This window comes from Hemibagrus wyckioides, linkage group LG21 (assembly GCF_019097595.1).
Source record: "Hemibagrus wyckioides isolate EC202008001 linkage group LG21, SWU_Hwy_1.0, whole genome shotgun sequence".
Classification (NCBI taxonomy): Eukaryota; Metazoa; Chordata; class Actinopteri; order Siluriformes; family Bagridae; genus Hemibagrus; species Hemibagrus wyckioides.
Genome location: NC_080730.1, coordinates 13,179,089 through 13,206,453, shown reverse-complemented (window position 1 = coordinate 13,206,453; position 27,365 = coordinate 13,179,089). Strand labels below are relative to the sequence as shown.

At 38.4% G+C, this 27,365-nt stretch overlaps 1 protein-coding gene across 1 annotated transcript in view; it reads right to left on the bottom strand.

The window, feature by feature from the left end:
• atp2b4 (ATPase plasma membrane Ca2+ transporting 4) overlaps positions 1 to 18,949 on the bottom strand; it is a 111,530-nt gene extending 92,581 nt beyond the window's left edge. The window contains 1 exon segment of the mRNA XM_058372830.1: positions 18,135 to 18,949. The gene's annotated coding sequence lies outside the window, so the exon portion shown is untranslated.
• Positions 18,950 to 27,365: the final 8,416 nt, after the last annotated feature.

Below are 27,365 nucleotides of genomic sequence, written 5' to 3'. Positions count from 1 at the left end.
GTGCAAAGTTTTATATTAGAAGCATTAGAGGGAGGGTTTATGGGATCCACGCAAAAGCCGGATTCAAATCAGCCATTGATCCATGGAGAAGTGATCGGAATGCAGACAGACGCCTCGGCCCACTGAGGCTGAAGATAGCGGATGAGCGTTGCGTAACCGTCTCTGACGAAGCAGTCCAGGACATGAGGGGAAGAGAGGAGTGAGTGGATGAGTGTGCATCACACCTAAGAGTTTCCCAGTTGGCATTTTCCCCACAGCAACATTAGCGTCATTCTTCTGCCTGGCACTTTCAAGGTACAGATGATGAGTGGCCATGGGTGGGCAGAGGACAAGAGAAATAAAATGTGAAAGGAAAAAGTCAGGCACATTTGGCTGACGAATCGAGGAACAGAAAGTTACGCAGCTTTTTTTATTGCACTTCAAGCATTAATTATGAGGAAGCCACCAAAATTTCCAAGGCTTCTGTTGAGTACATAAAAAATGTTTTCTGTACAGTTCAGCAAGTAACAAGCAAAGCAAGCTCTATTTTGTATGATTTTTAAATAGCAACATGGCTATATCAGACACAAAGACTAATCCTTTAAACTCCACCTTCTCCATCTCATCAATCCCATCTCTTTATCAGTCTGCACAAAGGCACCTGCTGGCTTTCATCCCTCAGCTCGAGGAAACAGATTGCATCTCCGCTCGGCGCAAGAGGCTGATTAAGTTGAGCTAATTCAAGGCATCGCTCAACACGTCGGGGTTTGGCACCACCTAATCAAACTGCAGCAGCAGGACGGGGAAGGCAGATTCTTCCTGAAAGCTCGAGGATCGGTTACGCTCGGCGGTCACTTTGATCACCTCACGGCGATCAGTAAACGTGTTATTCCCTCCATTAACTGCCTGGTTGAAATCGGGGGCCGTAAATCACCAACTTTTCGCCTGGGACCTTTAGTAGTATCTTAAAAGCTTCTTAAACCACAGCGTTTTCAAATTCTCAATTCTGATTGGTCAGAAGATGTGGATTCATTTAAACAACTAGCACAGAAAATCTGATAATGAATGATCCAAAAAAACTGATTTATAATAATATTCTGTGAAATTTTCTGTGAAGATTTTATTAAGCATTTCTGGAAGGAGTCTCCTGTTTCCATGCTTTGTAACAGTCAGAGCAAAGTCTTCCCATATACCACTCTCGAATACATGATCTGCATTTATTTTATTTTTGTGATCTGATTAGGTTAAAAGAAAGAAACAGTTTTTTTTTTTAAATATAAACATTGTCATTTTTAATAAAAAAAAAAAGAAGCGAGAAAATCTATAAAAAAGAATGGCGTTTAATTTTTGAAGATTAAATGTAATATTTTAACGTCATATCAGCTGCTGACATTTAGTTTGTATTTTTGTAATGCTTTTTAAATCTCAGAAATGCATATCTTGACAATAATAATAATAATAATAATAATATATATAATAAGGTAGAGCCAGTGATGATAATCGTGACACTGCTGCGTGTCAGGCCACATCACACCACCGCACTGCTGATTCTTTTCCTGTAAAGATAACTTATTTATTCCTTATTTAACTAGGCTGAGGTCATCTGTATAAATGTGTGCTGACCTAAGCCTCTCAGGAGAGATGAATATGCAGCAGGCTGGTCATCAGAAGACGGGGCTTGGAAACCTCAGCGGGAAAAATCGCTTCAGCTCATGTGATCAATACCTGCATGTCCCCCATGACTCTCTGACCATCTCTGAGGGCCTTTCATAGTTAAACTCTAAGTGGATATCTATCGATTAAGACTTCAAACAATAACAATTGATCGGCAGCTGAACTGAGGCACGTTAAACTTAATCTGCTCTTTCTTCTTAATCCTTTAAGCTTTATATGCTTCGCTGACGTTTACTTTCATGTCTACTCTGAACAATCACAATAATTGTTAAGTTGTAATAAATTTCTGTTTTTCCTTCAAGTACCTTGTGAGTAGAGAGTATTTCCATATTGTTTTTTATTTATTTATTTATTTTTAAAACTTTTTTTTAAGACATTTAGGTTGGAGATTAGAAGATCTGAATTTCAGCTTTTATTTCCTGACTTTTATTTATTCACACCCTCTGTTTGAACCCACGTGTTTTCAGTAACCAAGAATATCTGAATGGGACTAACTGGAATTTCTTGCTGCCCCAGACTTCCCTGTTAGATTGATTGTTTAAATAATTAATAGCTTTGAAAGTCTACTTTTGGCCTGACTTGGTCTGGTTTTTGCCTGTGATGACTGTTTTTGCTATTAAAAAGGACAAACCAACATGAAGATTAGACAGCTGTCTGTATGGGAAATGCAAGCTATTTTTAAGATGTGAAAGGAGGGAAATTTGACCTGAAATAAGAAAGACCCACTCGTGTACTGACGACCAGACATGCAAAACAAACATCAGCAGCAGCTGATGACATTCATCATGAATGAATTCGGAAGTCTGTAGAAACATCCAATCTGCCAATTTACAGAGAAATTCATCCAATCTAATTGAGAGGAGCTTCATCACGCAGCAAGACGAGGACACAAAACACACTTCCAATATAAAAATCGATTTCATCAGGGGAAAAAGTGGAAGGATTTAAACTTACCAAGTCAATCAAGAGACCTTAACCTAATTGCACAGGCATTTCACCTCCTGAAGAGGAGACTGAAGAAAGAAACCACCTGAAGCAACAACCACGACAACTGAAAGAAGCCTAGAAAAGCATCACATCAGTTTGGTGATGTCAGTGGGTCAATGGCTTGATACAGTTATTGCAAGCGAGGGACATCCAACCAAATATTAAGCAGGTTCCAATACTTTTGCTCACATAATCTTGTGCATTCACCAAATGATGTACAGAAGTGAATATTCAGCCAAGAAGGAATAAGATAAGATTGGCTTGCACTGATAGATTTTGTGCTCATCCTATTTATTTCTGAGATGCCTTTCCATCATCCTGCTTGAAATGACTCTCTCTTCTCTGGATGCATGGAACGAATCGATATTCACACGACTCGCAGTCTCAGATGGCCATCGCCCTAAACTAACACAGCCACCTGCCACGGCTTTGGGATTTCTTATCTTTTCACAAACAAATGCTGTCCCAGAATATTAAAAAAAAAAAAAAAATCTCCAGACACTTTGCCTTTACAACAGAATATGACACAGAAAGACAAACAGGCTCTATCTGTGCTCATGACCAAATAAAGACAGGGTCACTTTCCTTTTGGAATCCATTACAGCATTCAGGATGTGTATATAAACAAATATATAGATATACATATATAGAGAGAGTCATATGATAACCCTTGCAGAATCTGCAAAATGTTACAAATTATAAATAACAGGCATCACAGGTGATGAACCAAAACACTGCCTAATAAGGTGTGTGTGTCGACTTTTGAGATCTGGTGACTTACCATATTATTTGCATATTCATTAGATTCATTCCGTCAGCCTTTGTGCTCTGGGAATAGGGGTGGAGTCATTCTGGAACAGACTCCTCCCATCAGCCTCCTATCTCTCTAACTTTTTTTCAATTTTCTTTTCAGTCTGTGCATATTTTAAGCCCAAATCTTGTATGCATAGCATCTTCTTGTTTTTTTGTGACGTTCAACACCTGCTGCATAACAGTAGCGAAATTTACCTCCAGTAGCAAAACTTTTTTTTTTTTCCATTCATGCTTTCTGGCTGTGTATATGTGCTAACACACCCAACATGTTGGCTTAATATAGAAAGGGTGTGTACGACAAACAGCACCCTGTTGTCTTTGTAATCACCAGGGAAGCATGTAAAATATTACAAGACACATGGAAAACAAAACAATGCCACAGCAGTGACAAAAAAATGGCTGGTGAAAGAGGAAGAAATTTCTTGTGAAAGCATGTCAGATGAGGATGGACAGAGCCACAAATATCAATATGTTAAAAGATTAAATGAGACCAAAAAAAAATGTACCTGTTAAAATTTTCCCTTCAAAAAGGAAAAAAATGCTGTTATGTGAGCGCTGGGAGTTGTTGATATCAATTTTCTAACTAACTTATGGAAGTTTTGAAATGGTGCTGCTAATGTTGATTTGAGATCACGTGATAAAGTCTCACTTGCAAACGTTCTATCCAATCAGAGGTCAATTTTTTTTGTTTTAGTTGCATGCACTGGCACTACACATCCAGTTAGTGCTTGTGTTCTGCTCATTTAATCTCCCTAATGAGCAACAATCCTTTTATTTAATGATAGATAGATAGATAGATAGATAGATAGATAGATAGATAGATAGATAGATAGATAGATAGATAGATAGATAGATAGATAGATAGATAGATAGATAGATAGATAGATAGATAGATAGATAGATAGATAGATAGATAGATAGATAGATAGATAGATAGATAGATAGATCGACCAAAATCTTTCTTTAATGGTCATTGTATTACAGGCTGAAATACAACTAAAAATGAATTTATTAATTAAAAAAAATTATTAATGCTAAAAACAAAATGTAGGTGTGGAGATGTATTAATTCTCTTGATGCAAGGTTTGAAATGTCTCCTCATGCTAAAACTAATTTTAAATTCTAAACTAAAATGTGTGATTCATTAATAAAACATTTTCAGAAAGAAAAAAAAAAGCTATGAAGCGTGTGAATGGTTTATACAACATAAGTGACTCTCATTAGCATCACAAATAAATTTCAAAACCTAAATTTAAAAATGTTTTTCTCTTCTTTGGCTTTTGACAAACCATAGAGACAGTTTTACATTTTATTTAGTTACTAATTTATTTATTTATATATTTTTATTTAAATGCATTTTAGAATTGAATATAATAATTTTATTTTTATATTAAGCCTTTGGTTGTTTTGTATGGTGCTATATAAATAAATTTGACATTGACCTATGTACCTGAGAAACAGTAGGTGAAATTATTTTAATTGATTAGAATGAATTATTAATTATTAACTGAACTCACTGGTTTATTGCATGATTCTTCATTCCAAAAATATAATTAGTGAACTGAATCGAACCCCAATCTTTTGTGGTACATTAAATCAAACACTGTAATGTTACTGCTGGGAAATCGGAAGAGAACTCCTCGATTAATGGGACGTCCGTTGCTGAGTAGTGCAGCCTTCAGCCTTCACTGCGCATGTGTGGGAATGGTGAGCTTTAAGCCCTCTCCAAGCAAGTGCTCTCCACTGAGGATTGAAGAGCTCTCGCTGAAAGATTTCTTGCCGCCAACATTCCTCCCCTCTTTCTCAGATCTCATTCTCCCAACTACCCTTGCGAGCAAAAAGCAAAATGGCTGTGTTCGAAGCGATGAGCAAACCCGCTCGGCGGCGTCCTCTCCCGAGCGTCACCTTTTTCCTTTCTTCATCCCTTCCTCTTGTATATACAAAAAAACTAAACCTGTAGACTGACTCAAACATCCAACAGCTGGAGAGCAGCAGCGATCATTATGTAAGCATAATTGCTGCGTGGGCCTGACAGGCAGCATGATGGCTTCAATAAAGTCCAGCAGCTCTGGCTGGAACACGTCCTTTAATGCAGGTTGTCTTCCTCGAATATGAACGTTGACCATTAGACGTCTCAGATCCAGCGGAAAAGAGCAGATTATAGCCAGGCTATTTAACAGGCAAATGCCTACAGTGATGTTTTATTCTTAAAATGAATAACACCATGACTCTGACAGTATGCACATCGCAGGTTTATATTAATGCCCTCATTCTAATACATTATCGTTTCGATAGCAACGACTTACACAAGGACTTGTACAGTAACAGTAACTCGCATCAGGCTGCATTACACCACACCGTCGGTCAACAGTCCACATAATTGGGATTAACTCTTTCCCAGAGGCCAAAAAATTAAATCAAACTCATTTCTACTTTCTGACATGCCTTAAGTGTTTGTTCATAAGTATCTAAAATGTGAAGGTGTTTTCTTTAAACCAGACGAAACAAAAGCTTCTCACACTTAAAGCCAAAAGAGTCCTGACTCATTTTATATCAAACTTTCCGCTGATTGAAAACGTCTGATGAGTCAGATTTCCATAACCGGAAAATAAAAAATGTGTTACTGGTGATATGTTTTTTTCTGTGAGGAGTATTTCTTGGAAGGAGCCTCCAGTATCAATCAGCTGGAGCTAAGCTTTCCAAAACAGGACTCAGCACATGCTGCATTTTCTTAACTTCAGGAGAAAGAAAATAAAGACGCAAGGGAACAAATGTTGCTGTAATGGTTAGTGTAAGTGATAACAGGAACATTAGATGTAACTATAAACAAATGGAAGGTATGACATGTCCTTTTTTAATTAATAATAAAATGTCTGTGGTGTAGATGAATCATTGAGAGATGCATTTTATGTACCAGAATTTTGTGTTTCGCTATTTTTTTTTTTAAAGGCGTGCTACTGTAAACATCATAAATCCTGCGCCGCTGCAGACTGAATGTCGGGGTTTGGTCCTGTTCGTGTCTGTGAGTGGGTGACTTTCACCCCACCCCATCCACCCTCTCTGTAGACGCCAATGTGCTACGCTCTGATTACATTCAAAGCAGGACTTGGAAGCTTGTCCTCAAGGCTCAAGGGGATCCCACATATACACCCACGAATGCACTCTCTCCCTTTCTCTCTCTCTCATAAACACACACATGCACACACTTGCACAAATAAAACACACAAACCTCACAAATACACTTCATTCTGAGAATTGAAGTTCATACAAAAAAATTAAAGTAGAGATAAAAAACAAGATCCATTTCAGACCACTGGATGCAATTAAATGTGAATCTTATCCTGAGAAAACTGAGAAAACAAGGCATTATGCATTCAAAGCAACATCTTGCCCAAATCAAATCAGGATGCTTCTGTTTGCAGTCACCTAGTTAGATTTTGGGTTTGTGACTTCATCAACACTTTAGAGGAATCTACCACGGAGCTGGGATGCAGTGATGCTGCTAGACACAGTAAGGTTCTTCTCATTCTAATTGCACAGTGTATTATAAAAGCCAGTTTGTCTTCCTGTTAAGATTTGTATTTAATATTGATAAAGAAAAGCAAAACCTATAGATTTGGTGCCCTGTGCATTGTGCATGCTCTGTGTAAGTGATGCGGTGCTCTATAAAGCATGGACTTTTTGCCAATTGTGGGTCAGCTTCTATAGAAATTTAAAATGCATCCCAAATTGCAGTATTGTATATTCTATGGTGTAAATATTGTGATCACACTGAAAATTCAACAAGAAGAAAAACTTCAAGTACCCAGATGATGCACTGTTTTAACTGTGGCTACCAGACGCAGACATTGGATAAGAAAAAGTTTCTAAATAGCTTCCAGTGCTCTGGTGGACAAGACATCTTACAAAAGTCTTTTATATTAGCTCACGTTGTGTGATTTATTTTTCAACATTTTTAAAAATTCTGTGTATTCTGCTAAGACTTGCGAGGTCACGTTACATGCATTTGACGTCATATGCAATCGACTGGGAAACGGCTTATAGTTCTGGTTAGTAGTGTTTCATTTGAGCTGATACTACCCTTCACTAGATGGTAGAGTACATAGTAAATAGTGTCTAGTGCATCATTTATGATGCAGCTTGGGTGTTATTTTGAGTTTAGTAAGCCAGTGTTCAGCTCAGGCTAATAGAGTAAACTAAACAACAAACCAAAGAAGCTGAATAGAGGAGATGAGTCCATTTGTCATGCACAAACCTGATAACAGCACGAGTTTCAAAGCTCGCTGCATCAGGAACGTGTTTATAATAAATCAGAACAATGTGTAGAAGCATCTGTCACATGTCTTGATCATCATCTGAGTGAACAAATCTCCAAACAATCTTTTTCACACAATAATGATCCAAAACTCCACCCAGCTCCAATTTCCATCTCTGTTTGTGAACACATTTTTGTCAGTCTCTACACTCATTGCAGGGCTGGTTTGCTCGATTAGCATAAGCTCACAGACTGCATTAGTGAAGAAAAGAGAGGGCCGAGAATTAGCTGAACTCATTAATCATTACACAGTCATTCTTGAGTTGGGAACAACTGTTGGCCTCTTCAAAGGTGTTAATATTGGCGCTAATGGCAAACTGGAGGGCAGGAAAGGGCAGAGGTGACGGAGCACGTGCAACACACCTGCTGGAGAGGCAACATGAGCGTGAGGGGAAAACGCTTCTCTGAACTGCTTTGTGGAAGATTACAGGACGTTGAGTTTCGGTTAATAATGTGTAAGAGATCACACATTTTTCCAGGATTTTCTCCAGGAAAGATGCTGCTTTGGAAAACAAACAAACAAAAAAAGCTATGACAAGAAAAACAAAGAATTTGCATGCAGCTATTACAACAAAAATATTTAATTTGCATATCTTCTAATGCAACAAGAAGAATTCTGACAAAATGCAGAAATGCAATCTCTCCTACACTGCACTTCACACCACCTTGAGATCCAGGAAATATTCACTTCTTAATTCGGTGCAGTCTCGTAAATACACACGGTCACACTGTGTGCGCATATGTGTGTGTGTGTGTGTGTGTGTGTGTAACACAGAAGTGTTTATGGATTGCATGGCACAGCACAAAGCCATGCTCACAGGGCTCAAACCTCCTAATTCCCAGACTCCATCTACTTTGGGTGCGGAGTGAGCAGAAGACAGCACTCTCCCTTAATTAAAGGGAAAGCTTGCTAGCCCACTGAGCACAGCTTAATACATTCAAAAATAAACTGTAGCTTCTCGGCTCGGCCTCGGACTAGGAATGAAAATTTCTTGGTTATGCTTCATACACGCTCTACATCCGGACCCACAGGATTATGTAAAGTCTACCACACTCATGCAACACACACACTGGAAGAGGCTTGTTGATTTAACACATGCTGCGGACCCGATTTTTATTTGTCACATATATATACGGTTATACACAGTTCACAATGTGCAGTGAAATGAAAACCCAGGCCACTCCTCCTAGACTGTGCATAAAAATAAACTGAATTTAAAGAATAAAGCAAAAAAAAACTGAATAGAAATAAGAAGAAACAGAATGTGATTGTTACATGTAGTAGAATGATGAGCAATTACACCGATCAGCCATAATATTATGAACACTGAGAGGTGAAGTGAACACTGATTATCTCCTCATCATGGCTCCTGTTAGTGGGTGGGATATATTAGGCAGCAAGTGAACATTCTGTCCTCAAAGTTGATGTGTTAGAAGCAGGAAAAATGGGTAAGTGTAAGGATTTGAGCGAGTTTGACAAGAGCCAGATTGTGATGGCTAGATGACTGGATCAGAGCATCTCCAAAACTGCAGCTCTTGTGGGGTGTTCCCGGTCTGCAGTGGTAAGTATCTATCAAAAGTGGTCCAAGGAAGGAACAGTGGTGAACCGGCGACCAGGCTCATTGATGCACGTGGGGAGTGAAGGCTGGCCCGTGTGATCCGATCCAACGGATGAGCTACTGTTGCTCAAATTGCTGAAGAAGTTAATGCTGGTTCTGATAGAAAGGTGTCAGAATACACAGTGCATGATGGGTCAGGGCTGTTTTGGCAGCATAAGGGGAACCAACACAATATTAGGCAGGTGGTCATAATGTTATACCTGATGTATGTTATATGTAGTAACAGTTCAGAATGTGCAAATATTACAGGATGGAAAGTGATGTATTTACCCTGCAGGTGAGTTTCAATGGAGTAGTTTAGAGCAGTTGAGTACTTTAAGGAATTTGTTTCTATACTTCTGTAAAGCTGCTTTGAGACAACGTCCATTGTTAAAAGCGCTATTCAAATAAATTGAAATTGAATTGCATCCAAAGGATATAGCAGTGTATTGCGAGAAATCGCCACTTTTGCTCTGTATAAAAAATTTTTTTGAATAAAGAAAGAATCAATATATTGCTTTGGATAAAAATCTTGCTTTTAATGAAAATGCACTTACTGAGGAAAACTCCACCCTGAAAAACCCAAAATAAACAATAACACTGTAATGTGTTTAGTGATTCTGCTGCCAGTTATGATAAAAGAAGTTAAATTTAGATTGTATTTATTTAGAAAATAATACGCAATGTTTTCTTGAGGTATGTAACTGCTAGACCACATGATGTGATGTATACTGCCATAACGGTACATTAGTGTGCACACTGCGTACTCGGAAATGGAACACGGTTGACTAATACATCATCAACGTTATTGTATTGTAACATCAGCCCAACCCTAATGTATGCTCACAAATGGTGAAATGACTCCCGTTGGAGTGGACTAGGTTTAACTGTTAGCTCTAAGAGCAAGCACTGATCATCATGTATGGTTATTCTTATTAGGATTATGATCAGGTTTGACTGATGCAGTTCAGCTACATGACGAGGCAGCGTGAAGTAAGATGCTGTGGACGGTGTTGTCAAGCTTATTTCAGGTGGTTTTTTGGGCAATGTTTTGTGGGTAAACCGCCGAGTTAAAAACAAAACATTTTGAAGAAAGGCATCTGAACTAAAAAGGTCAAGTCGGAATTCCATGAGAATTCCAAAAAAAAACTTAAGATAAGAAACACTGATATGGGCAGCAGTTCGGGGTGAATTTTTTTCCTTTAATGACATGCTTCATTAATCACATTCCACTCCTACAAACTAATGGTGTGAAATAATGGGAGTCATATCAGCAGATTGCCAGAGTTGTACATTAGGGTTTGGCTGATATTTACGGCAGCGTTGATGATGTATTAGCCAAGCCATGTTCCATTTCAAAGTAGGCAGTGTACACACTAATGTACCATGATTGCATTATATCTCACATCGTGTGGCCTATTAGCTACATACCAAGAAATCACAACGAATGATTCATCGATTCAACCTGCGTAATGCTTTTCTTTTTATAAAACACAAAGAATATGAACTTCAGTTCAAATCAGAAGCTTGTAAATATGGGGGCAATTAAAAAAACCCGATTGGATTCCAAAATTGGAAGGAATCAAACAGAAAATGAAGTGTTGATATATTATAATGCTGAATATCTAATATTCACAGTTGTTCACAAAACAGCAAGAATATACACTTGTCTTTTGCTATGAATGATTTATTAGCTAAGCTCGACAAAGTTCGCATTATACGAACACATTTCCTTAGCATCAACTTCACAACGTATATATATAGTCTTTAAAGCTGCAGTTACAACACCACAACACTCACTAATCGCTACTGTGGCTGCTGTGCTGAGAATGATCAATACAAGCTCATCACAAACTCCAGCCCCAAGCTCCCTAGCTAGCTAGCCGTCAACAGCACACTGAGAACAAGGAACAAAATCTTGATGCTCCACATGAGAATTTTAAATTCTTTAAAGAGTACTGTACACAGTAATGTCCAGTTGTAGCTATCTCTCTAAATCGAGTTAGCAAGATTAGCCTCAATGCCACATATATTCTGAATGTTATTTTACTGAGTTTTCTCAAAGCTCACATCAGCCAATCTAACTGACAGCATGCTAACTAGCTAGCAGAAGTCTGGAGCCTTGTCATTCATAACGTGCCTCATGTTAAAGCTAATATTAGAGCTTGAAAACAGGAACATGCTCTTATTTACTGGTCCTCAGCTGCAAGTCCTCTCTCAGTTATTCAACATTTTCATGTATAGATCCAACTGTGAGCACGCTAACAAGCTAGCAGCAGTCTGGAGCTGTAACAAAGTAGTTAGAGCTTAAAAGCAGATGGCTAAAACTGAAGATATGCAGTTTGTCACCATCAGGCATTGACATGATGGCACAGCAGCCCTTTTCTAAAGAGGAATAAAACCTCCTCTTCAATGCTGCATCCCTGCTTAATCCCAGCCAAGTAATGTAGCTAGCTAATGCTCTTTAAAATCAACTAGCTAATGACATAAAGAACAAGTATAGTTTATGTATCAATTATCTGAAAAATAAACAGAGCTTATTGCTAATGCTAATAGGTTAATCGTTTCAGTTTTAGTGAATCACTCAGAGAAAAAAATTAGTTTTATCATTTCAAAAATTTCATTAAAAATTTAATTTAATTTTTAATTTATGCATCCCTAGCTCTGAGGAAGATTTTCATGGTGCTATATAGAATTAGCTTCAAGGACTACAAAGTTTCTGCAATATTTAAAGAGTGTATTTTATATTTAATTCTCTAGTAATTTAAGTAGCATAATGCTAATCCTATACTTCACTGGTGTCCTTCCTGAATTAATCCACCTCTATAGCATCATTATGATGCCACGGCAATAGATACTAATCAACCGTTAAATAACAAAGTAAAAAACAATTAGTCTACAGTATTTCACACCTCACAAGGAATAGTCCAATTTATTATGGTTACTTTTCTAAAAAAAGACAATTCTTGATGCCGTATGCAGCAAACTGCAATCTCCAAAGGACCCAGCATCCGAAATGAGACACAGCGAATATAGAAACACTGTATAACAGTGCATTGTGTCACAGGCATAGTGAACATTAATAAAATTACATTACATATAGCAAAAAACAAGTTTCCTTTCACTGAAAAAAAAGAAAAAAAAGAAAGAAAAAAAAAGAAAAAGAAAAAAAAAAAAAAAAAACACACAGCCCACCCCAGGGATCTGGAATGAAGACAAACTGAAAACCCAGGAAAAAAAAGAAAACCCAGAAGCATAAATGGTTCTTGAAAAAGCTTACCGACTATTCTGAAGAAACAAAAGGATTTTCTTGAAAAGTCCACCTTCAAAATGCATTTGTAAGGATGTCCACGACCAAATCGATTTCTTCTCCTCTGTCAGCCATTGTGAGTTAAAATATATATATATATATTTTTTTTAGTTTATGCGGTTTGCTGTCTCTGACTACTCCAATTATCCAATCAAAAGACGTGAAATTCGTGACGTAATCGTATGCCTGCTAGATGGACCCAGTGACTCCAACTCGAAATCTGATTGGTTAATGGAACGATTAGTTTCATTGCCACTTATTTCAAGCTATGGGCGCCTGCACTATTAATTCTGAAGGCCTTAAGGCTGGACAACACATGATGTCATCCACTAGCTGAAATATGATTGGATAAATACTCTTATCATAAATATACACTACTGGAAGCAGCGCAACCAAGAGAAAAGCTATGAAATGTAGAGAATAGACTATTGGGAATAATTTAGTACACATTCATGGAAAAATATATTAAATATATTAACATGCAAGTCAGTGATTCAGATCACTGCTGTTAAGGCCAGCAGAGAAGGCCTTGCTGGCCCTGACAGTCTGCCATTGCTATTCAATAGGTGGCATAAAACTCCAACTTTTTTTTCTTAATCAGAAAACGTTTGTGTGAGGTTGTTTGTATGGATCCTGCACAAGGAGAACTAGCTGTGCATGTTTCTACCTCTAAGGGACAAACAATCATTGCTACACGATATTTAATGATGCAAACGACTTGAAATATTTTTGCATGTTGGCACACCGCTTTAATAACACGTTCATCTCTACACATGCCACCAACTTGGATTATACGCTCCATGTTCTAAGTTTTATCGCAGTCACACAACTTTTCACGTGCCCATCCCTGTAACACAACCACAAGGCAAGAAAGTACAAAGGGTACCGGATCAAGTACCAACATGATCATGTCGTTTTGACATTCATATGCCGACAGTAGAACACACTAGCTGCCAACATGCTGTTACATGCTGTTATTACAAAGGTGCCGTTTATCCAAATGATTTCACCTCATTTGAATCGTTTTAATTACAAAATTTATTGGTAAAAATTTTCAACTCCCTCCAAGTCCCTCCACTGTGAAACTGTGTTTCGATGGGTTTCGTTTTGGCCATCGTAAACAAGACTTCAGCAACTGCTTTATCCTGGTCAGGGTTGTGGTTGATCTGGAACATATCCCAGACACTTTTTAGCAGGAGTCCACTTTATATGGTATGTCTGTATACCGCAGGGCATCATTCACAGACGCGTTTACATATGCATTCACATCTACAGGCAATTTATCTTAACTAATTCAACTGTTTCTGGGAGGTTGAAGGAGTGACCCGAGAATCCAGTGTCGGAGAACCCAACATGCACACAGAGAAAATTCTAAATTTTTATATGCTGTTTACTTTTTTTTAAATTCAGACAAGCTTCTCTTACTATGCACTTTAAAACTGTATGCGTGTATTCCCACCCAAGCCCACCGTACCTGGGATAGTACTAGCAAGCTACCTATAACTAGCAAGCTACCTATAAATTGAAGCCATTAAACTGACTATATGAAAAAAAAAATTACAATTGCAAAAAATTACAATTACAATGTACTTATTTCTTTGAATAAAGCAAGCATAACTCACAACATAGGTCACTGCAATCTTTCATCAACAACAACTGCAGGAAAGTGGTAATGTTACAGCTTTACAATTGTAACACAAGTTATATCTTTATACTAGAAGGAAGAAGGAAGAGATGTCATTTGGAGACAATTCCAAATTTGCAAGGCTTATATAAAAACCATAACGTTAACAATTCTCTAAGATATTTTGCTGAATACTATAAAACACAATATTATATATGTTTGCTTTGTTTGTTTTCTCTTCTCATTTACATTGCCCAATTAACTGATTAACCAAAGTGATAACTGAGATTCATTAAATTAACAATAATTACAACCCTAAAGAATAGGTTTACTCTCAGGTTCCTTCCATTAATCACTCAAATGACTGGGCATGCATCGAGAGTGCTGCAACAGCAATTTTTTTTCCTAGCCAGAGGAAGTCATGAGCATGCCTGCACATGTAAAGAGTGCCATGAAAATTTGCAATCCTTCTAGTTTCAAAACAGCCTCATTTTAGCAACACGTGTCCTGTGATGATGCACGCAAGTGTAATGGAAAAGCACGGTTTTGTAACGGAAGGTTTGAGCGGGTCATCACATCCCTGGAACACAGAATTTCCTTAACCAAAAAAAGAAGGAGAAATGTCCATGCAGTTGTGCCTCTCTGTGTTTTTTTTTATCGGTGTTCACTTTAATATACTACTGAAACTGGAATATTTATAATGAACAGCCATTAAAAACAACTAGTTTATTTAAGAACATTTCTGCATTAGCAACAAAATAATAATAATAATAATAATAATAATAATCCCTGGTCAGATTGATTCATTGGACTGAATTTAGTTAATTAACTCCTTTTAATTAGCTCACATGAAAAGATTTGTACAGCCCTGATCATTATAGTTAATATCTAGCACAAACCAGAAAAAATATACCTAGCAATATCTTATAATGTCTTCTCTCATACTGTCATTAATGTAGTACGTGAAATCAAATGATGTACATTTTGTCAACAAACCTGGCTGTAATATAGACAAAAGGAGGACTGCATGAGTGTGTAATGATAAACAAACAGCCAGGAAAAGAGATCCTGCTATTCATTTGAGTACAGACCACACAACTCACGTCATTTACTGAAGAGATTTGCTTTCACAATGTAAAGGCAATGTAACGTGACCCACGGCCTGACTGGTCTGAACAGAGCACCAGACAGGCCTACTTTCATTCATTTAACATATTAAACCACACTGGAGGCTTATGATATTGTTAGAAAACAGTTGTAAGGGAAAGCCTGAAAACCTCTTTTACACAATCTGAACAAAAACATATTATATTATATATTATAGAATAGTATAGTAATAATACATTAATATAGCATAATATACTATTGACTATATATAGTATAATTTAGTCATTTATGGTTACAAGTAGAAATGACATTTTTCTTCAAGCCAATTAGATTTTTGATCTCAAAGATAAACTGCATTGATAACATGTCTATCGATTAAGAACTAGATTAAGAAAATGAAAGCTCCGCCCACTTGATACAATCGCATCATAATTTCCATGAGTAACTTGTTTTGCATTAAAACAGCCATTATGACATGCCTGTGTATTTTATAAACCATACTTGCAAGTGCAGAAATACAGTCATTATTCAATTTTTATTAAACTAAAAAAATTTTTCACCAATGTTTTAAATAAAAACACCTGTTTCTCATTACCTGTTTTACTGTCCCTTATTTAGAAGAATATTACAGCGGTATTTCTCAAAATGTTGATCGTTTTGCCTTTAATACTGAAAATTGCATTAAAAATGTTTTAGAACAGCTCACAATATTATGGTGCCTTAATGGCCGATGGAATGGCATGAGAACTGAGATATGAGCATGTAGGCTTACATATTTCTTTTTCCAACAGAAAGTCAGAGTAATGTCTTGTTGAAGCGCTTGACTGATATCCACACAAGTCACCAGTGTTCGGGTTGCTCCACGCCACCTGCTGAATTGACAGACTTGACAGTCACTTGCTGAGCTAGCTAAATATGGAGAATGGTGACTGAAGGAATTCAGATCACTGCCTTCCCCCAAGCCTGTGGAATTCATCAAGGACAATACCCTAGGTGATGCTGCGTTTTTTGGAGTTATGCCATTCATATTGACCTTGCCGAGGTCGAGCGTCTGCAGCGATGGTGCTGGAGAGTCACAGGGTGGCGACAGTCATTTCAGAATTGCAAATATTCCATTACATGATAAAACGATAGTACTCACTCCTACTTATAAAGAATCCTAGGTGTTTTATAAAGCTGAAATCATGTCCTCAATCAGTCTGAACCAGCACTGAACAGCCCCAGTCATTGAAGTGACCTCTGTAATGTAACCACCAAATTTCTCATATTCCAGACCCTTCAAAATGAATAAACTCTAACCATTTATTCTGCACCAGTGAATAGCTGGAAATGGGAAGTGTGTGGGGTGTGGTGTTATATTAAAGAGGGCTGAACATATACATGATACGGATAACTGAGTATTTACCATGCCATTCCAAAACCATTAACGTTGAGTGGTTCCCTCTTTGCTGCCATAACAACCTTCACTATTCTGGGAAGGCCACTAGAGATCTTCACACAAACCTTGGGAAACCACGTCTTCACGAATCCCACTCTGTGCAAATTTCATAATGATACAGTGACACGTTTGGGCATTTGTGTGCATCCATCTTTGTGGTGACTGAGGAAGCCCACCATACCAGTTTGAGGGTCAGGTGTGATGGTATAGTACAGAAATATATGAACATGAAACCATTCAAATTCTAATATAAACCAAAATATTGAATACATATATTTTTTGGATATAAATACTACTGGTCCTGACTAAAGGACACGTAAGAATGTGAAATCGCAATTCTAAGACTTTCAGAATGGGACAAATGATCAGAGATCACATTGTGTACAGTTTATACTCCAAACTGGGATAGGATCATCCTGGCGCGATTCCCAGTGCATTAATACTCCATACACAAGTGCACTGCGTCGAAATAATCAAGCTGTAACACGCTAGGCAGTGCAGCATGTGTCCAGTAAGGAGGCCCCTGGGGTTGAGTCTGGGTGTCTTCCACAATGAAGAAGAACAAACCGCAGGGTTTCCCCCCTCAGCGCACTTGCGCCATGACGTCACACACACGACGACTGCTGCTTTGCCCCTGATTAATTAGGTGAGCCTTTTAGCCCTGAAGGGGAAAAAACTCCCTACGTTTTAAACCCGGCCTTCTTAGTCGCCTGGTTAATTAAAGCCATCGGTGGCTAATTACAGTGATTTCGCATGCACGCGCACTCGCCAGCGTTATACACACTCTCCGCAAAAACACTTCCAGGTCCGTTTTCAGTCGACGTGACACTGGCACGATGCGGTGAGCGCGTGAAATAAGGCACCGCATGCTTTTTACGCATTACGAAAACGACACCGTGTGTGTGTGATCACTTAGGGAAGGTCTGAGATGTTATGGAAGCTTCATGGTTTGGCTACTTCCGCATCCAATCTAGCCTTCTGGAGAAGACACGAACATACCATTGACCAAAAAAAACAACAAAAGAAAAATCACCAACAAATAGTTCCTCCGGGCTTAACACTCAACAAACAACACGGATATGGTTGTTTGCTTTAAATATGGGCTGACAGGAAAACAACATGACCGGCATGTTTGAAAACAATTTACATCAGAGGACCATAATTAAAATAAATAAATAAATAAATGGCACTAATAGTGCATGAGATGCAGCATGAACAGACACGCGCAAAAAACATTCACACCTGTGGACCAACAAAGACACGAAGGGGACAAAAAAAAACGTACCAACCTTTTTTGTGTGTTTGTTTCGTTTAGGAAACCGCGGAATTAAGCCGACACTCCTGGGACTGACCTTCCTCCACCTCCTCCTTTGCTTCTTTTCAGTGCATGAAAGTGGCTCGGACTTTTTATAAAATCCCGTCCAAATCGCAGTCTTTTCCTCCGCCTCGAGTGTGCACGAGAGGCGAAATGTGCCCCTTCTGTCCGCACGGTGGTGGCGCGAGGAGGAACACACACACACAAGCAGAGTCCTCTTTCCTCTTAAAAAGCACCTCTTGAAATAAGTGAACGTCTTAAAGCAAATAAAAAGCGAGTCTTGGTGTAATGTTACGACGCGCAACACGCGCTTTCAATGCAGTACTGTGGCACTTACTCGGCGCGTGCGCTGCAAACTAAACTTCAGCCCACCGGTCAACAAGCTGGGCGTTTACACATAAAGCTCGAGCTCGACCGCCACTACAACACGGATTTAAAAAGAAAAAAAAAAGGAAACGTCCTACATTTACGTTCACACACACCCACGCGTCGAAAGCTATGGACACCGTTTCTTCTGCAATCCAGCAGCTGAAGGGGAAAAAAGAGGAAATGTAAGCAGTACAGAGCAGGCTAATGCTCAGCACGGAACGCAACAGTTTTTTTGACCACTTTCCTGGCAAATAATTCGCTTTGCCTTGTGTGGGCGCTTTCGCCTTGTACCTCCCTCGACCACAAGGTACTAAAAGTGTGGGGAAAAAAGACAAGCTCGCTTTTTTCTTTTTTCTTTAAGTCGGCGTGTTAAACTGAAAGCTGAGTGAATGACAGCGCTGGGATCCGAGAGAGAAAGGGAGAGACAGACAGACAGAGGGAGGGAGGGAGGGAGGGACTAGCTTTGGCAACAGGGCTCTGCTTATTACACACAACTGATCCAGGATCAGAGTCTTATTCCAATTGAACGCGTGAACACGCGCCGAAACCGATCTGGAGTCAATTTTAAGGTGGCGGAGATTTGAGTTAGGAGAGCAACAGGCAAGTCGAACCAAAAAAGGAACTAAAAAAAGTGACACAAATAAACACACATTGGTGTTTGCTGTATGACCAAGCCTCTTTGTTATTAAATAATCCCTTCAAAATTGACTATGAGTAAAGTATGATTTAACACACTGGTATGATACACTGTGACTCTACTGTGGTACAATGTGAGTAAGTATTTTCCTAGACTCTCTCCCATTATAAAGTGTCGCTTTGGTGTAAGTGTCGCTGCCTCGCAGTTTCAGGGTCCCCACTTTGATCCTGAGCTCAGGTTACTCTCTGTGTTAGGTTTTGCATGCTTTCCTAATGTCCACTGAAATTTCTCCCCGGTTCTCGGGACTCCTAAAAACCTGGCAGTAAGTGGACTTGTGTATTAAGAATCTACCAAGAATGATCTATTCATTTATTGAACAGATGATGTGTTATTCAAGGTAGGAATAGGAAATATCGCCGGATCCAAGAAAAACAAAGTTGTGTTTTCTTTACTTTCCTGAGGGCAAAATGATTCATCAAGATATAAAGCTTGTGGAACAAACATATCCATGTTTAGAAACAGGGATGTACAGCTTTGAATGACAATTCACCGTTAGTAACTGCCTGCTCATGGTTATGGTGGATTAAATGTGGCTATGAGTTTGTTTTGAAATTAGACTGGAAAAATCAACCCCACACACCCCTAGCTGAGACCAATTATGAACTGGAGTGATGTAGCTGAAGTTACGGAGCTGTCAGAGCCAGAATTCACACAGTATGCTGACAGTTCTGGCTTTTTACTTTTCAGTGTGTTTTTTTAGAGCTTGCATGGATTTAAATGCTAGTTTGAATGGAAGCATCATTGTGAAATGTGCATATAATACTGACAAGAAAATGATGTGAACTGGCCAGGTGTCTCACTTATCATTCTGGGTTTTTTGCCCTCAAATCATTCTTGTCTTCAGCACTTTTCAAAAGAAAGTTAAGCCAAAACAAGTAGAACCTGACTCGAACGACATCCACAAGAAATACCTCTTTCACCAACAAATCTAGTCCTTCTTGTTACTAATTTTACTTTAAACTGGAAAGACGATATCGAAGAAAAAGTCTGCTTCATATCACGTCCTTTTGTAGACGTGTGTGTTGTGTAAACAGGAGTTGCAGCGTTTGAGGGACAAATAAATAATAATGTCAAATGGTGACAGAAAACACGTTAATTAGAGCGAATAGGAGACAGTTCTGGTCATTTTTACTTATGGTCAGAAAAGTCTGTTCAGGACAAGCTGGATGGCTTAGTCAAAAATAACCGAGTATTTAAGTAAAATGATTACAAAGCTGTGAAAGATAACAAATCCTGCTCTGCGCAGAACATCAGACCTGTCCGTTTTTTTTTTACATTTTAGACACAATACTTAAAGATCAGCCAAGTGTCAAGCCTATTATACGAAAGTGTGAGACAAGCCGCTATAAGCTGCTTGTGTGTCGTATTTCTCCAGGCATGGTTGTTGAATTCACACATACTCAAATAACAACAATAACCCAGGGTTTAGGGATGTACAGTGTGAAACGTCAGCATACCCAGGATTGATTGTTAACCCCATGGTAAAGTATGAGCAGCATAAAACGTGAAACAAGACAACCCAGGATTCTCAGGGTCTACAATGACCCAGGATTAACTATTCCCTTTTCAGACATTTGACCTTGCTGTGACCTTCACCGTTTGAAACAATTCCAATAGCTAATCAGTTCATCTTTTTGTTCCATATAAATCCCACCAACATTCAACCATTCGTTCTTGAGATATCGTGCAAATGAGGATGTTAGAGGGACGCACGGATTTGCCGGACGCACAGACTGACAGACGCACAGACCACCACCTAGTGGCAGAGACACAAGAACATACCATGGGACTTTTTCCGGAAAAAACAAATTAAGTTATTTTTCTGAATGCATGATTTGTGGTATATGGAGATTAATTGCTGCTCGGGGTTGCCAGGTCTGTATGATATATGCAACCTAATGGTCAATAAATAAACACTCCAGAGTACTAAATCTCAAATTCCATCCCCTCAACAAAGCTTTTAAAGTAGCACTTTTTTGATTAAAGTAGCAGATTTTTTGTTAATTTCCCCTATATTTTAGTTTATTAGTTCTGCCAGTCTTTGTTGTAAAGGGTGCATTACAAATTACCATGTTTTCATAACTATTTGGATGTTGAAATACTGCATTCCAAGGGGAATGCCTCCTGAAAATTCTGCTACACTGTAGAGTTATGATGGTGTCATCTGAACTGCACACAAAGTTTGAGACTCAGTGTAAGGAAGGTTGGCATTTCTAAGCATTGCTGACTGAGAAAAAATTCTTTTCCCTGGTTATTTTTTATTAGGTTCATTCTGTACTGACAGACAGAGTTTAAAATGGACCCTATGCAGTCTCACAAGAGAAGATAAAGCCTGGGAAGACATGTGCCATAGGACAGGGTACAATGTATTCTTAGTCTCCTAGAGGTACGCTATTGCTCAAGCACTGGAAAAAAAGGGAATAGGAATATTTACATTTGATACAAGTTGTGTTATGGCAGCACTAACAGGTGACAACTCAGAGAACATTGCCAGCAGCCATGAAGACACTCAGGGCTTTTCTTTTTCTTCAACCCCTCATATTATGGCAGAAGATAAATTGCGTTATACTAACTGACGTTTATTAGCACAGAGAGTGACATCAAATATTTTTTTTTCCATTTTAACCTCCGCTCCACACTATATATGGCTTCATTCTCCACCTAGCACTGTTGTTAAACAAATTCTTGGAAAGTTGAACTAATTACATTTTAACTCTCTTGGTTGACATGTATTCGTCAGGGTTCGTTTAACACAGGCGATTTTAGTATGCAGTATTTTGCTGCTGTGGAAAAAAAAAAAGTTGAAGACATCTGCTGTCTTTCTTTAACCAGCACCTCATGGGACAATTCGGTCGATATCCAAACAAACACTTCATGCTTCATGATGCAGATGAAGAAGATAGGGATGATAGTGATTTTTAAATTTCAAACCAAGTAAACAAATTTAAAAGAGCCCCTGGACATTTGAAGGTTGTGTGGATGTAGGAAAGTGTGCTTTCCCAGTAACGTTGGGGGTCTCAGCACACCAGGCGACTGCACACAGCCAAGGGGAGAAAAGAAGCGTTTAGAAGAGGCTCCTTTTGCAATTTTAATACGGTAAATTTTTGAGTCAGCAAACAGCAATCCGACTGATGCCACAAGCACCCCACAGATATGATGCCTTCAAGACGTACTGGGCATTTGAGGTCTTTTTTTCCCCTCCAGACACGAATTAAGCCTGCAGTTGCATTAAAATACACTCTCAATAAGGGTTCAGTGCTGAAATCTATTTATAGTGTTAAAAATACTCTCTCCAATATGGGATTGGAAAAAATTGTTTCATTTTCTGCCTACTTCCTCTTTTTTTTTTCTTTTTACAAAATAACAAACTACAGAACTGCTGTGCAATAGATTGGTGTCCAGTCCAGAGTTTATTCCAATATGTTCAGTTGGTAATTTTATACTTATATACAGTATATATTTAGTATAAAGCTAATAACAGTATTTGTTCTGTTATGTCCTATACCAGTTGGGCTTGAAATGACAGTTTAGTCCAGTAGATTTATTTCTAGAGCGAGGAGCCATATAGGAATCACGGCCCTATACATAGTCCACCCCATTCTGAGAGACGATACATCATTGGAATGTTGTCTCTAGGGTAGCATTTGGTATTTCACATCAGGGCCATTGAAGTGCCAGTAAAAGCAGGTTTTAACAAGCTGAAAAGATGTACATGTACACCTGATGCCTGATGTGATGAAACACATTTCTACTGCTGTATCTCTGCTCAGTTCATCCTGATGCTCTTCTTTTGCTTGGAGCTTTCAGTACTTGTCACTCACACATGGATACACTAAAAATTTGCACTTATAACCGTGACTTCCCTTTGGCTGGGTAGCATGGCTTAGTGGTTAGCACGTTGGTCTCGCACCTCAGGGGGTTGAGGGTTTGCATCCTTCCTCTGCCCTGTGTGTGGAGTGTGTATGCTCTCCATCTCTGGTTTCCTCCACCAGTCCAAAGACATGACTTTTAGGCTGATTGGCACCTCTAAATTGGCTGTCGTACGTGTTGGTGCCCTGCGATGGATTGGCACAGCCTTATTCCCCAAGTCCCCTGAAATAGGCTCCAGAAAATGGACAAAAGGACTCACCTTTGCTTCACTGGATAATCTCACATGGATCATGTAGATTTGTACCTAAAAGCTACTATTATAAGAAAGGCAAGTGCTCATCCCAGTATACTTAAACATCCATTCAAGGCACTGTACTGTTTGGCTTTACTCTTTTACACTTATACGTATACTGTAATGATTTATAATCCCACTATCTGGTCTCATCCAGAAGAAAATGAGTTGCTTTGGCTTGTACATACTACATCTGCGTATATTTCTGTTCAGCTTTCTATTTATGTTTATGTATACTGTCTGTTTTCAAAAGAAGCGCTATGAAAATTTCTATCAAACTGAAAAAAGTCAGAATAAAAATTTCCAACATATTAGACTGGTATGGCTTCAGGTTTTCATTCCAGCCAAACAGGAGCCACATCTGATCCCCCCTCCCCTGTTTAATCAGCTGTTCTTGGTCTTCGTTTGAATTGCTGCTATGTGTATGACAGGAATGAAAGACCTTAACAGATAAGATTGAAGACTTCTGGATTTAGTTCTTTGCTAAGAAACAAACACACATTAGGGGACAGAATGATTTCTGAGGATTTATCATAAGAAACAAACCTTTGGCAAGAAGCCTCAAGAACAGAAATGTCTGGTTACATTTTGTAAATAAGGACCTTAAAAGTTCAGAGGGAAAAAAGTGAGCTGGGTTTGATCCAGAGTACAGCACATCCACTTCTAATAAAGCATACCTTCTGTCTGCCCTTTAAATCTTATAGTCTTTTTTTTATTTGAAATCCGTGGTGACAAATCAAAAAAAAAAAGAAGAAGAAGAAGAAGAAGAAGCAGGTTCAGCTTTCAAGTTATTGGCCCACAGAGGCTCTGTGTTATATTGTATAACTCTCTTTATCAAAGGTCACTATTGTCAAGTGTCAGGATTTTCCCCTGAGACCCAATTTGTCTTAATATTGTGGTGAATTGGTGAAAGATTAAAAAAAAAAAAAATCAAGGAAATTGAACACTGTGCAGCTTTCCCTACCTCATTTCCTGTAAATCAAACACGAGGAGTCTGAAAAGCAGAATAAATCAATTAAAAACATATCTAGTAAACACTGAGCAGCCCAACAAATAGAGCTCCAAAATGCATTTTAAAAACCCTTCCATCTAATATAAAATGACTTTTAATACTTCTAAGCCAACAAAAAGTACAGGACCTCTCCCTGCTGCTTTGAGTTAATAAAAGAGACATATTTGACATGCTGTCCTGCTATAAACACCCGCACTTGCAAATGCGATAGCACTTAGGACGCAGCAAATGGGTTTACATAATATAAACACGCAGCGTAGCGCCCACATTAAGAGAGAACATTTATCATGGTTTGTTTTTTCGAGTAGTCACGGAAAAAATATGTGGTATACATCAGAAGATATTCTTCGGCAATTCTCCAGAAAAGGGGAAAATATCCCCAGCTACTTCACACCCTATTTTTCAGAATAAACTTTTTGCTTTCATGTCTGATACACCAGTAGTTTGGAATTTAAATGAGTTCACAGTCTTGACAGATGCATCCATATGGCCCGCATGTGCAGCGAGCTCGCGTATGCTATGTACCTTGCACCTCGAGCCCAAGAGACACTGCATTTGTCTTACAAACCTTGACGCTCAGCACTCCACGAGTCTAAGTGTGCACACTTTTAGCCCTCGAACCAAATTAACACCTCGACTAACAGCATGCCAAGGTGCCACCCTTACAGTATACTGACTCCACACTTCCAAGTTCTCACCATTAACACCTCAGTATGCACAAACTGTAGGATATTAGATTATCCAGACTATCAACTAAAGTGAAGAGTAATTTCTTTTTGTGTTATACTGTATGTGTAGTGGTCTGGGTAAACTCTCAGTGTCGCTGTGCCTTAATTCAAGCAGCCAGAAAAACTAACCAAACAAATGGAATAAATAAGGGCCTGTTTCTTTTTTCCCGATAACATGCTTTGATACCTTAAATTAAAAAAAAAAAAACTGTATCAAGAGGGGTTTGGCTACATTAAATTGCCATTATGTAAGAATTTTTACTATAGTACAAATAAATTTATTTGTATTAATCCCTAATCCCTAATGAGCAAGCCTGAGGCAACTCTGGCAAGGAAAAACTTTCTTAGATGGTATAAGGAAGAAACACTGTGAAGAACCCTGGGATATCATCATTCTAAACGCTGTTTTTAATCCCAGGTAGACGAACATTTCACAACCCTGGGCAGAGGAATGCTTCACAACCCCAGGTAGAGAAATGTTAAACACTTGTACTTTAGATGCAAGGTTAGCACAACTTTTTACCCAGGGCTCTGAAGCCAGGTTAGCAGCTTTTACAATGTTAACCCCATGTTGTGTAGTGTACAGTGTGAAATGATGTAGTGTTAGAATATTATGGCTAGATGTCTAGCAACAGATATCCAATCAGACATTGAACAGTGTTTGCTTCATATCACATCCTTTATACAGTCACAGAAACCCTACATGTTGTGTATATATTACTTACAGCGTTTGAAGGACAAATAAAAAAAATAATGTCAAATGATAATGGAAAATGTGTCAACTGGTGCTAAGAGAGGACAGTTATGGTTAGAAATGTCTGTTCAGGTCAAACAGTCAGAAATAAAGGAGTATTTAAGAAACTGTCTATACGAGGTTTACTATTTCATGAGCCACAGATGACTGTTTCAACTGTGACAAGCACTAAACAATTAACTGAAGAAGAGTGAATGATGAATTACATGGAAATATGTTTTTCATTGAATTTAGTCTATGATATCTTCCAGTTGAACAAACTCTGGGGTAAAAACAGTCAGTCTGCCAAAAGATTTCCTCAATCAGTCAGCATCAAGCGTGGCTCAAGTTCTTGGATAGTTACATGCTGTCGAGAAATGGACATACGCCTAATTAGTTTATTTTGTAAGCAGATACCAACAGTCAAATGTTCATGATGTTCCTGCACCACAGTCAGAATCTTCTCCTTTTTCACATTTGGCTGAAACTACTCATGGTTAAGATACATTTAGAGAAATATTTTGGTTCAGGAAAGCCTGTCGTTTTTAACTATATATATCCAAAAATTTCGTCATGTGAAGGGTTTCCTGCCACAAATACTATACTGTACATTCTAACCAGGCTGTTGCATGATCCTGAGGTTTAGTCGATGATCTCATACATAGAGTACATGACTGATGAACGCATGCAAAAGGAACAGATGAATATGATCAGTCATGCCAGCTATCTGTTACTTCCCAGTAATTCCCTTGTTTTACAGTTCAAGTTGTTTCCCAAAAAAATTGAGACATGAGATCAGGTAAGTTATTTGAAACCAAGCAACCACTTCGGAACAGTTTCAGCTGTAAAACTGAACGTACCTTGTGTACGGTGCCTATAAATGGCTTTGTGCATGTAGGTGGTGTGTGTGGGCGTGAGTGTGCGCACCCAAGAACGCTTGTGGCCAGCAGTATCCATGGCTACTCGTTTCTACAATGCCTTTTTACTCAGAATTATGATCCAGGTTTTGTCCCTTAATCATTGGCATTTGACATTTTGTTGAAATGGATGTTTCTGTACAAATAATGGATTACACTGGCTACTATATACAGTATATATAGGTTGTATAGAACAAATAATATCTTTTATTATTATTATTATTATTATTATTATTATTATTATTATTATTATTATTATTATTATCTAGAAAAATCAATAATTCCTAGATATGAATATGTCTTGGATAAGAATACATTAATTTCGGTTTTAGTAATCAAACTATTTTATGTATTTTTTTATTCAAATCAAGCAGATATGCAAATATATTTTGGGTATAACCAAAATAAAACAAAGCACCACCCCCCACCATTACCCGTTACCCCCAATGCCAGCCATCTCATTTACAAAAGACTGTATATTACATGTACTACACAAACCACAGGGACACAGTACAACAATGACAAAAGCTTACTGCTTATATATAAAGAGACACTGTGATGTCTGAGAAAAAAGGAATAAACAGAAA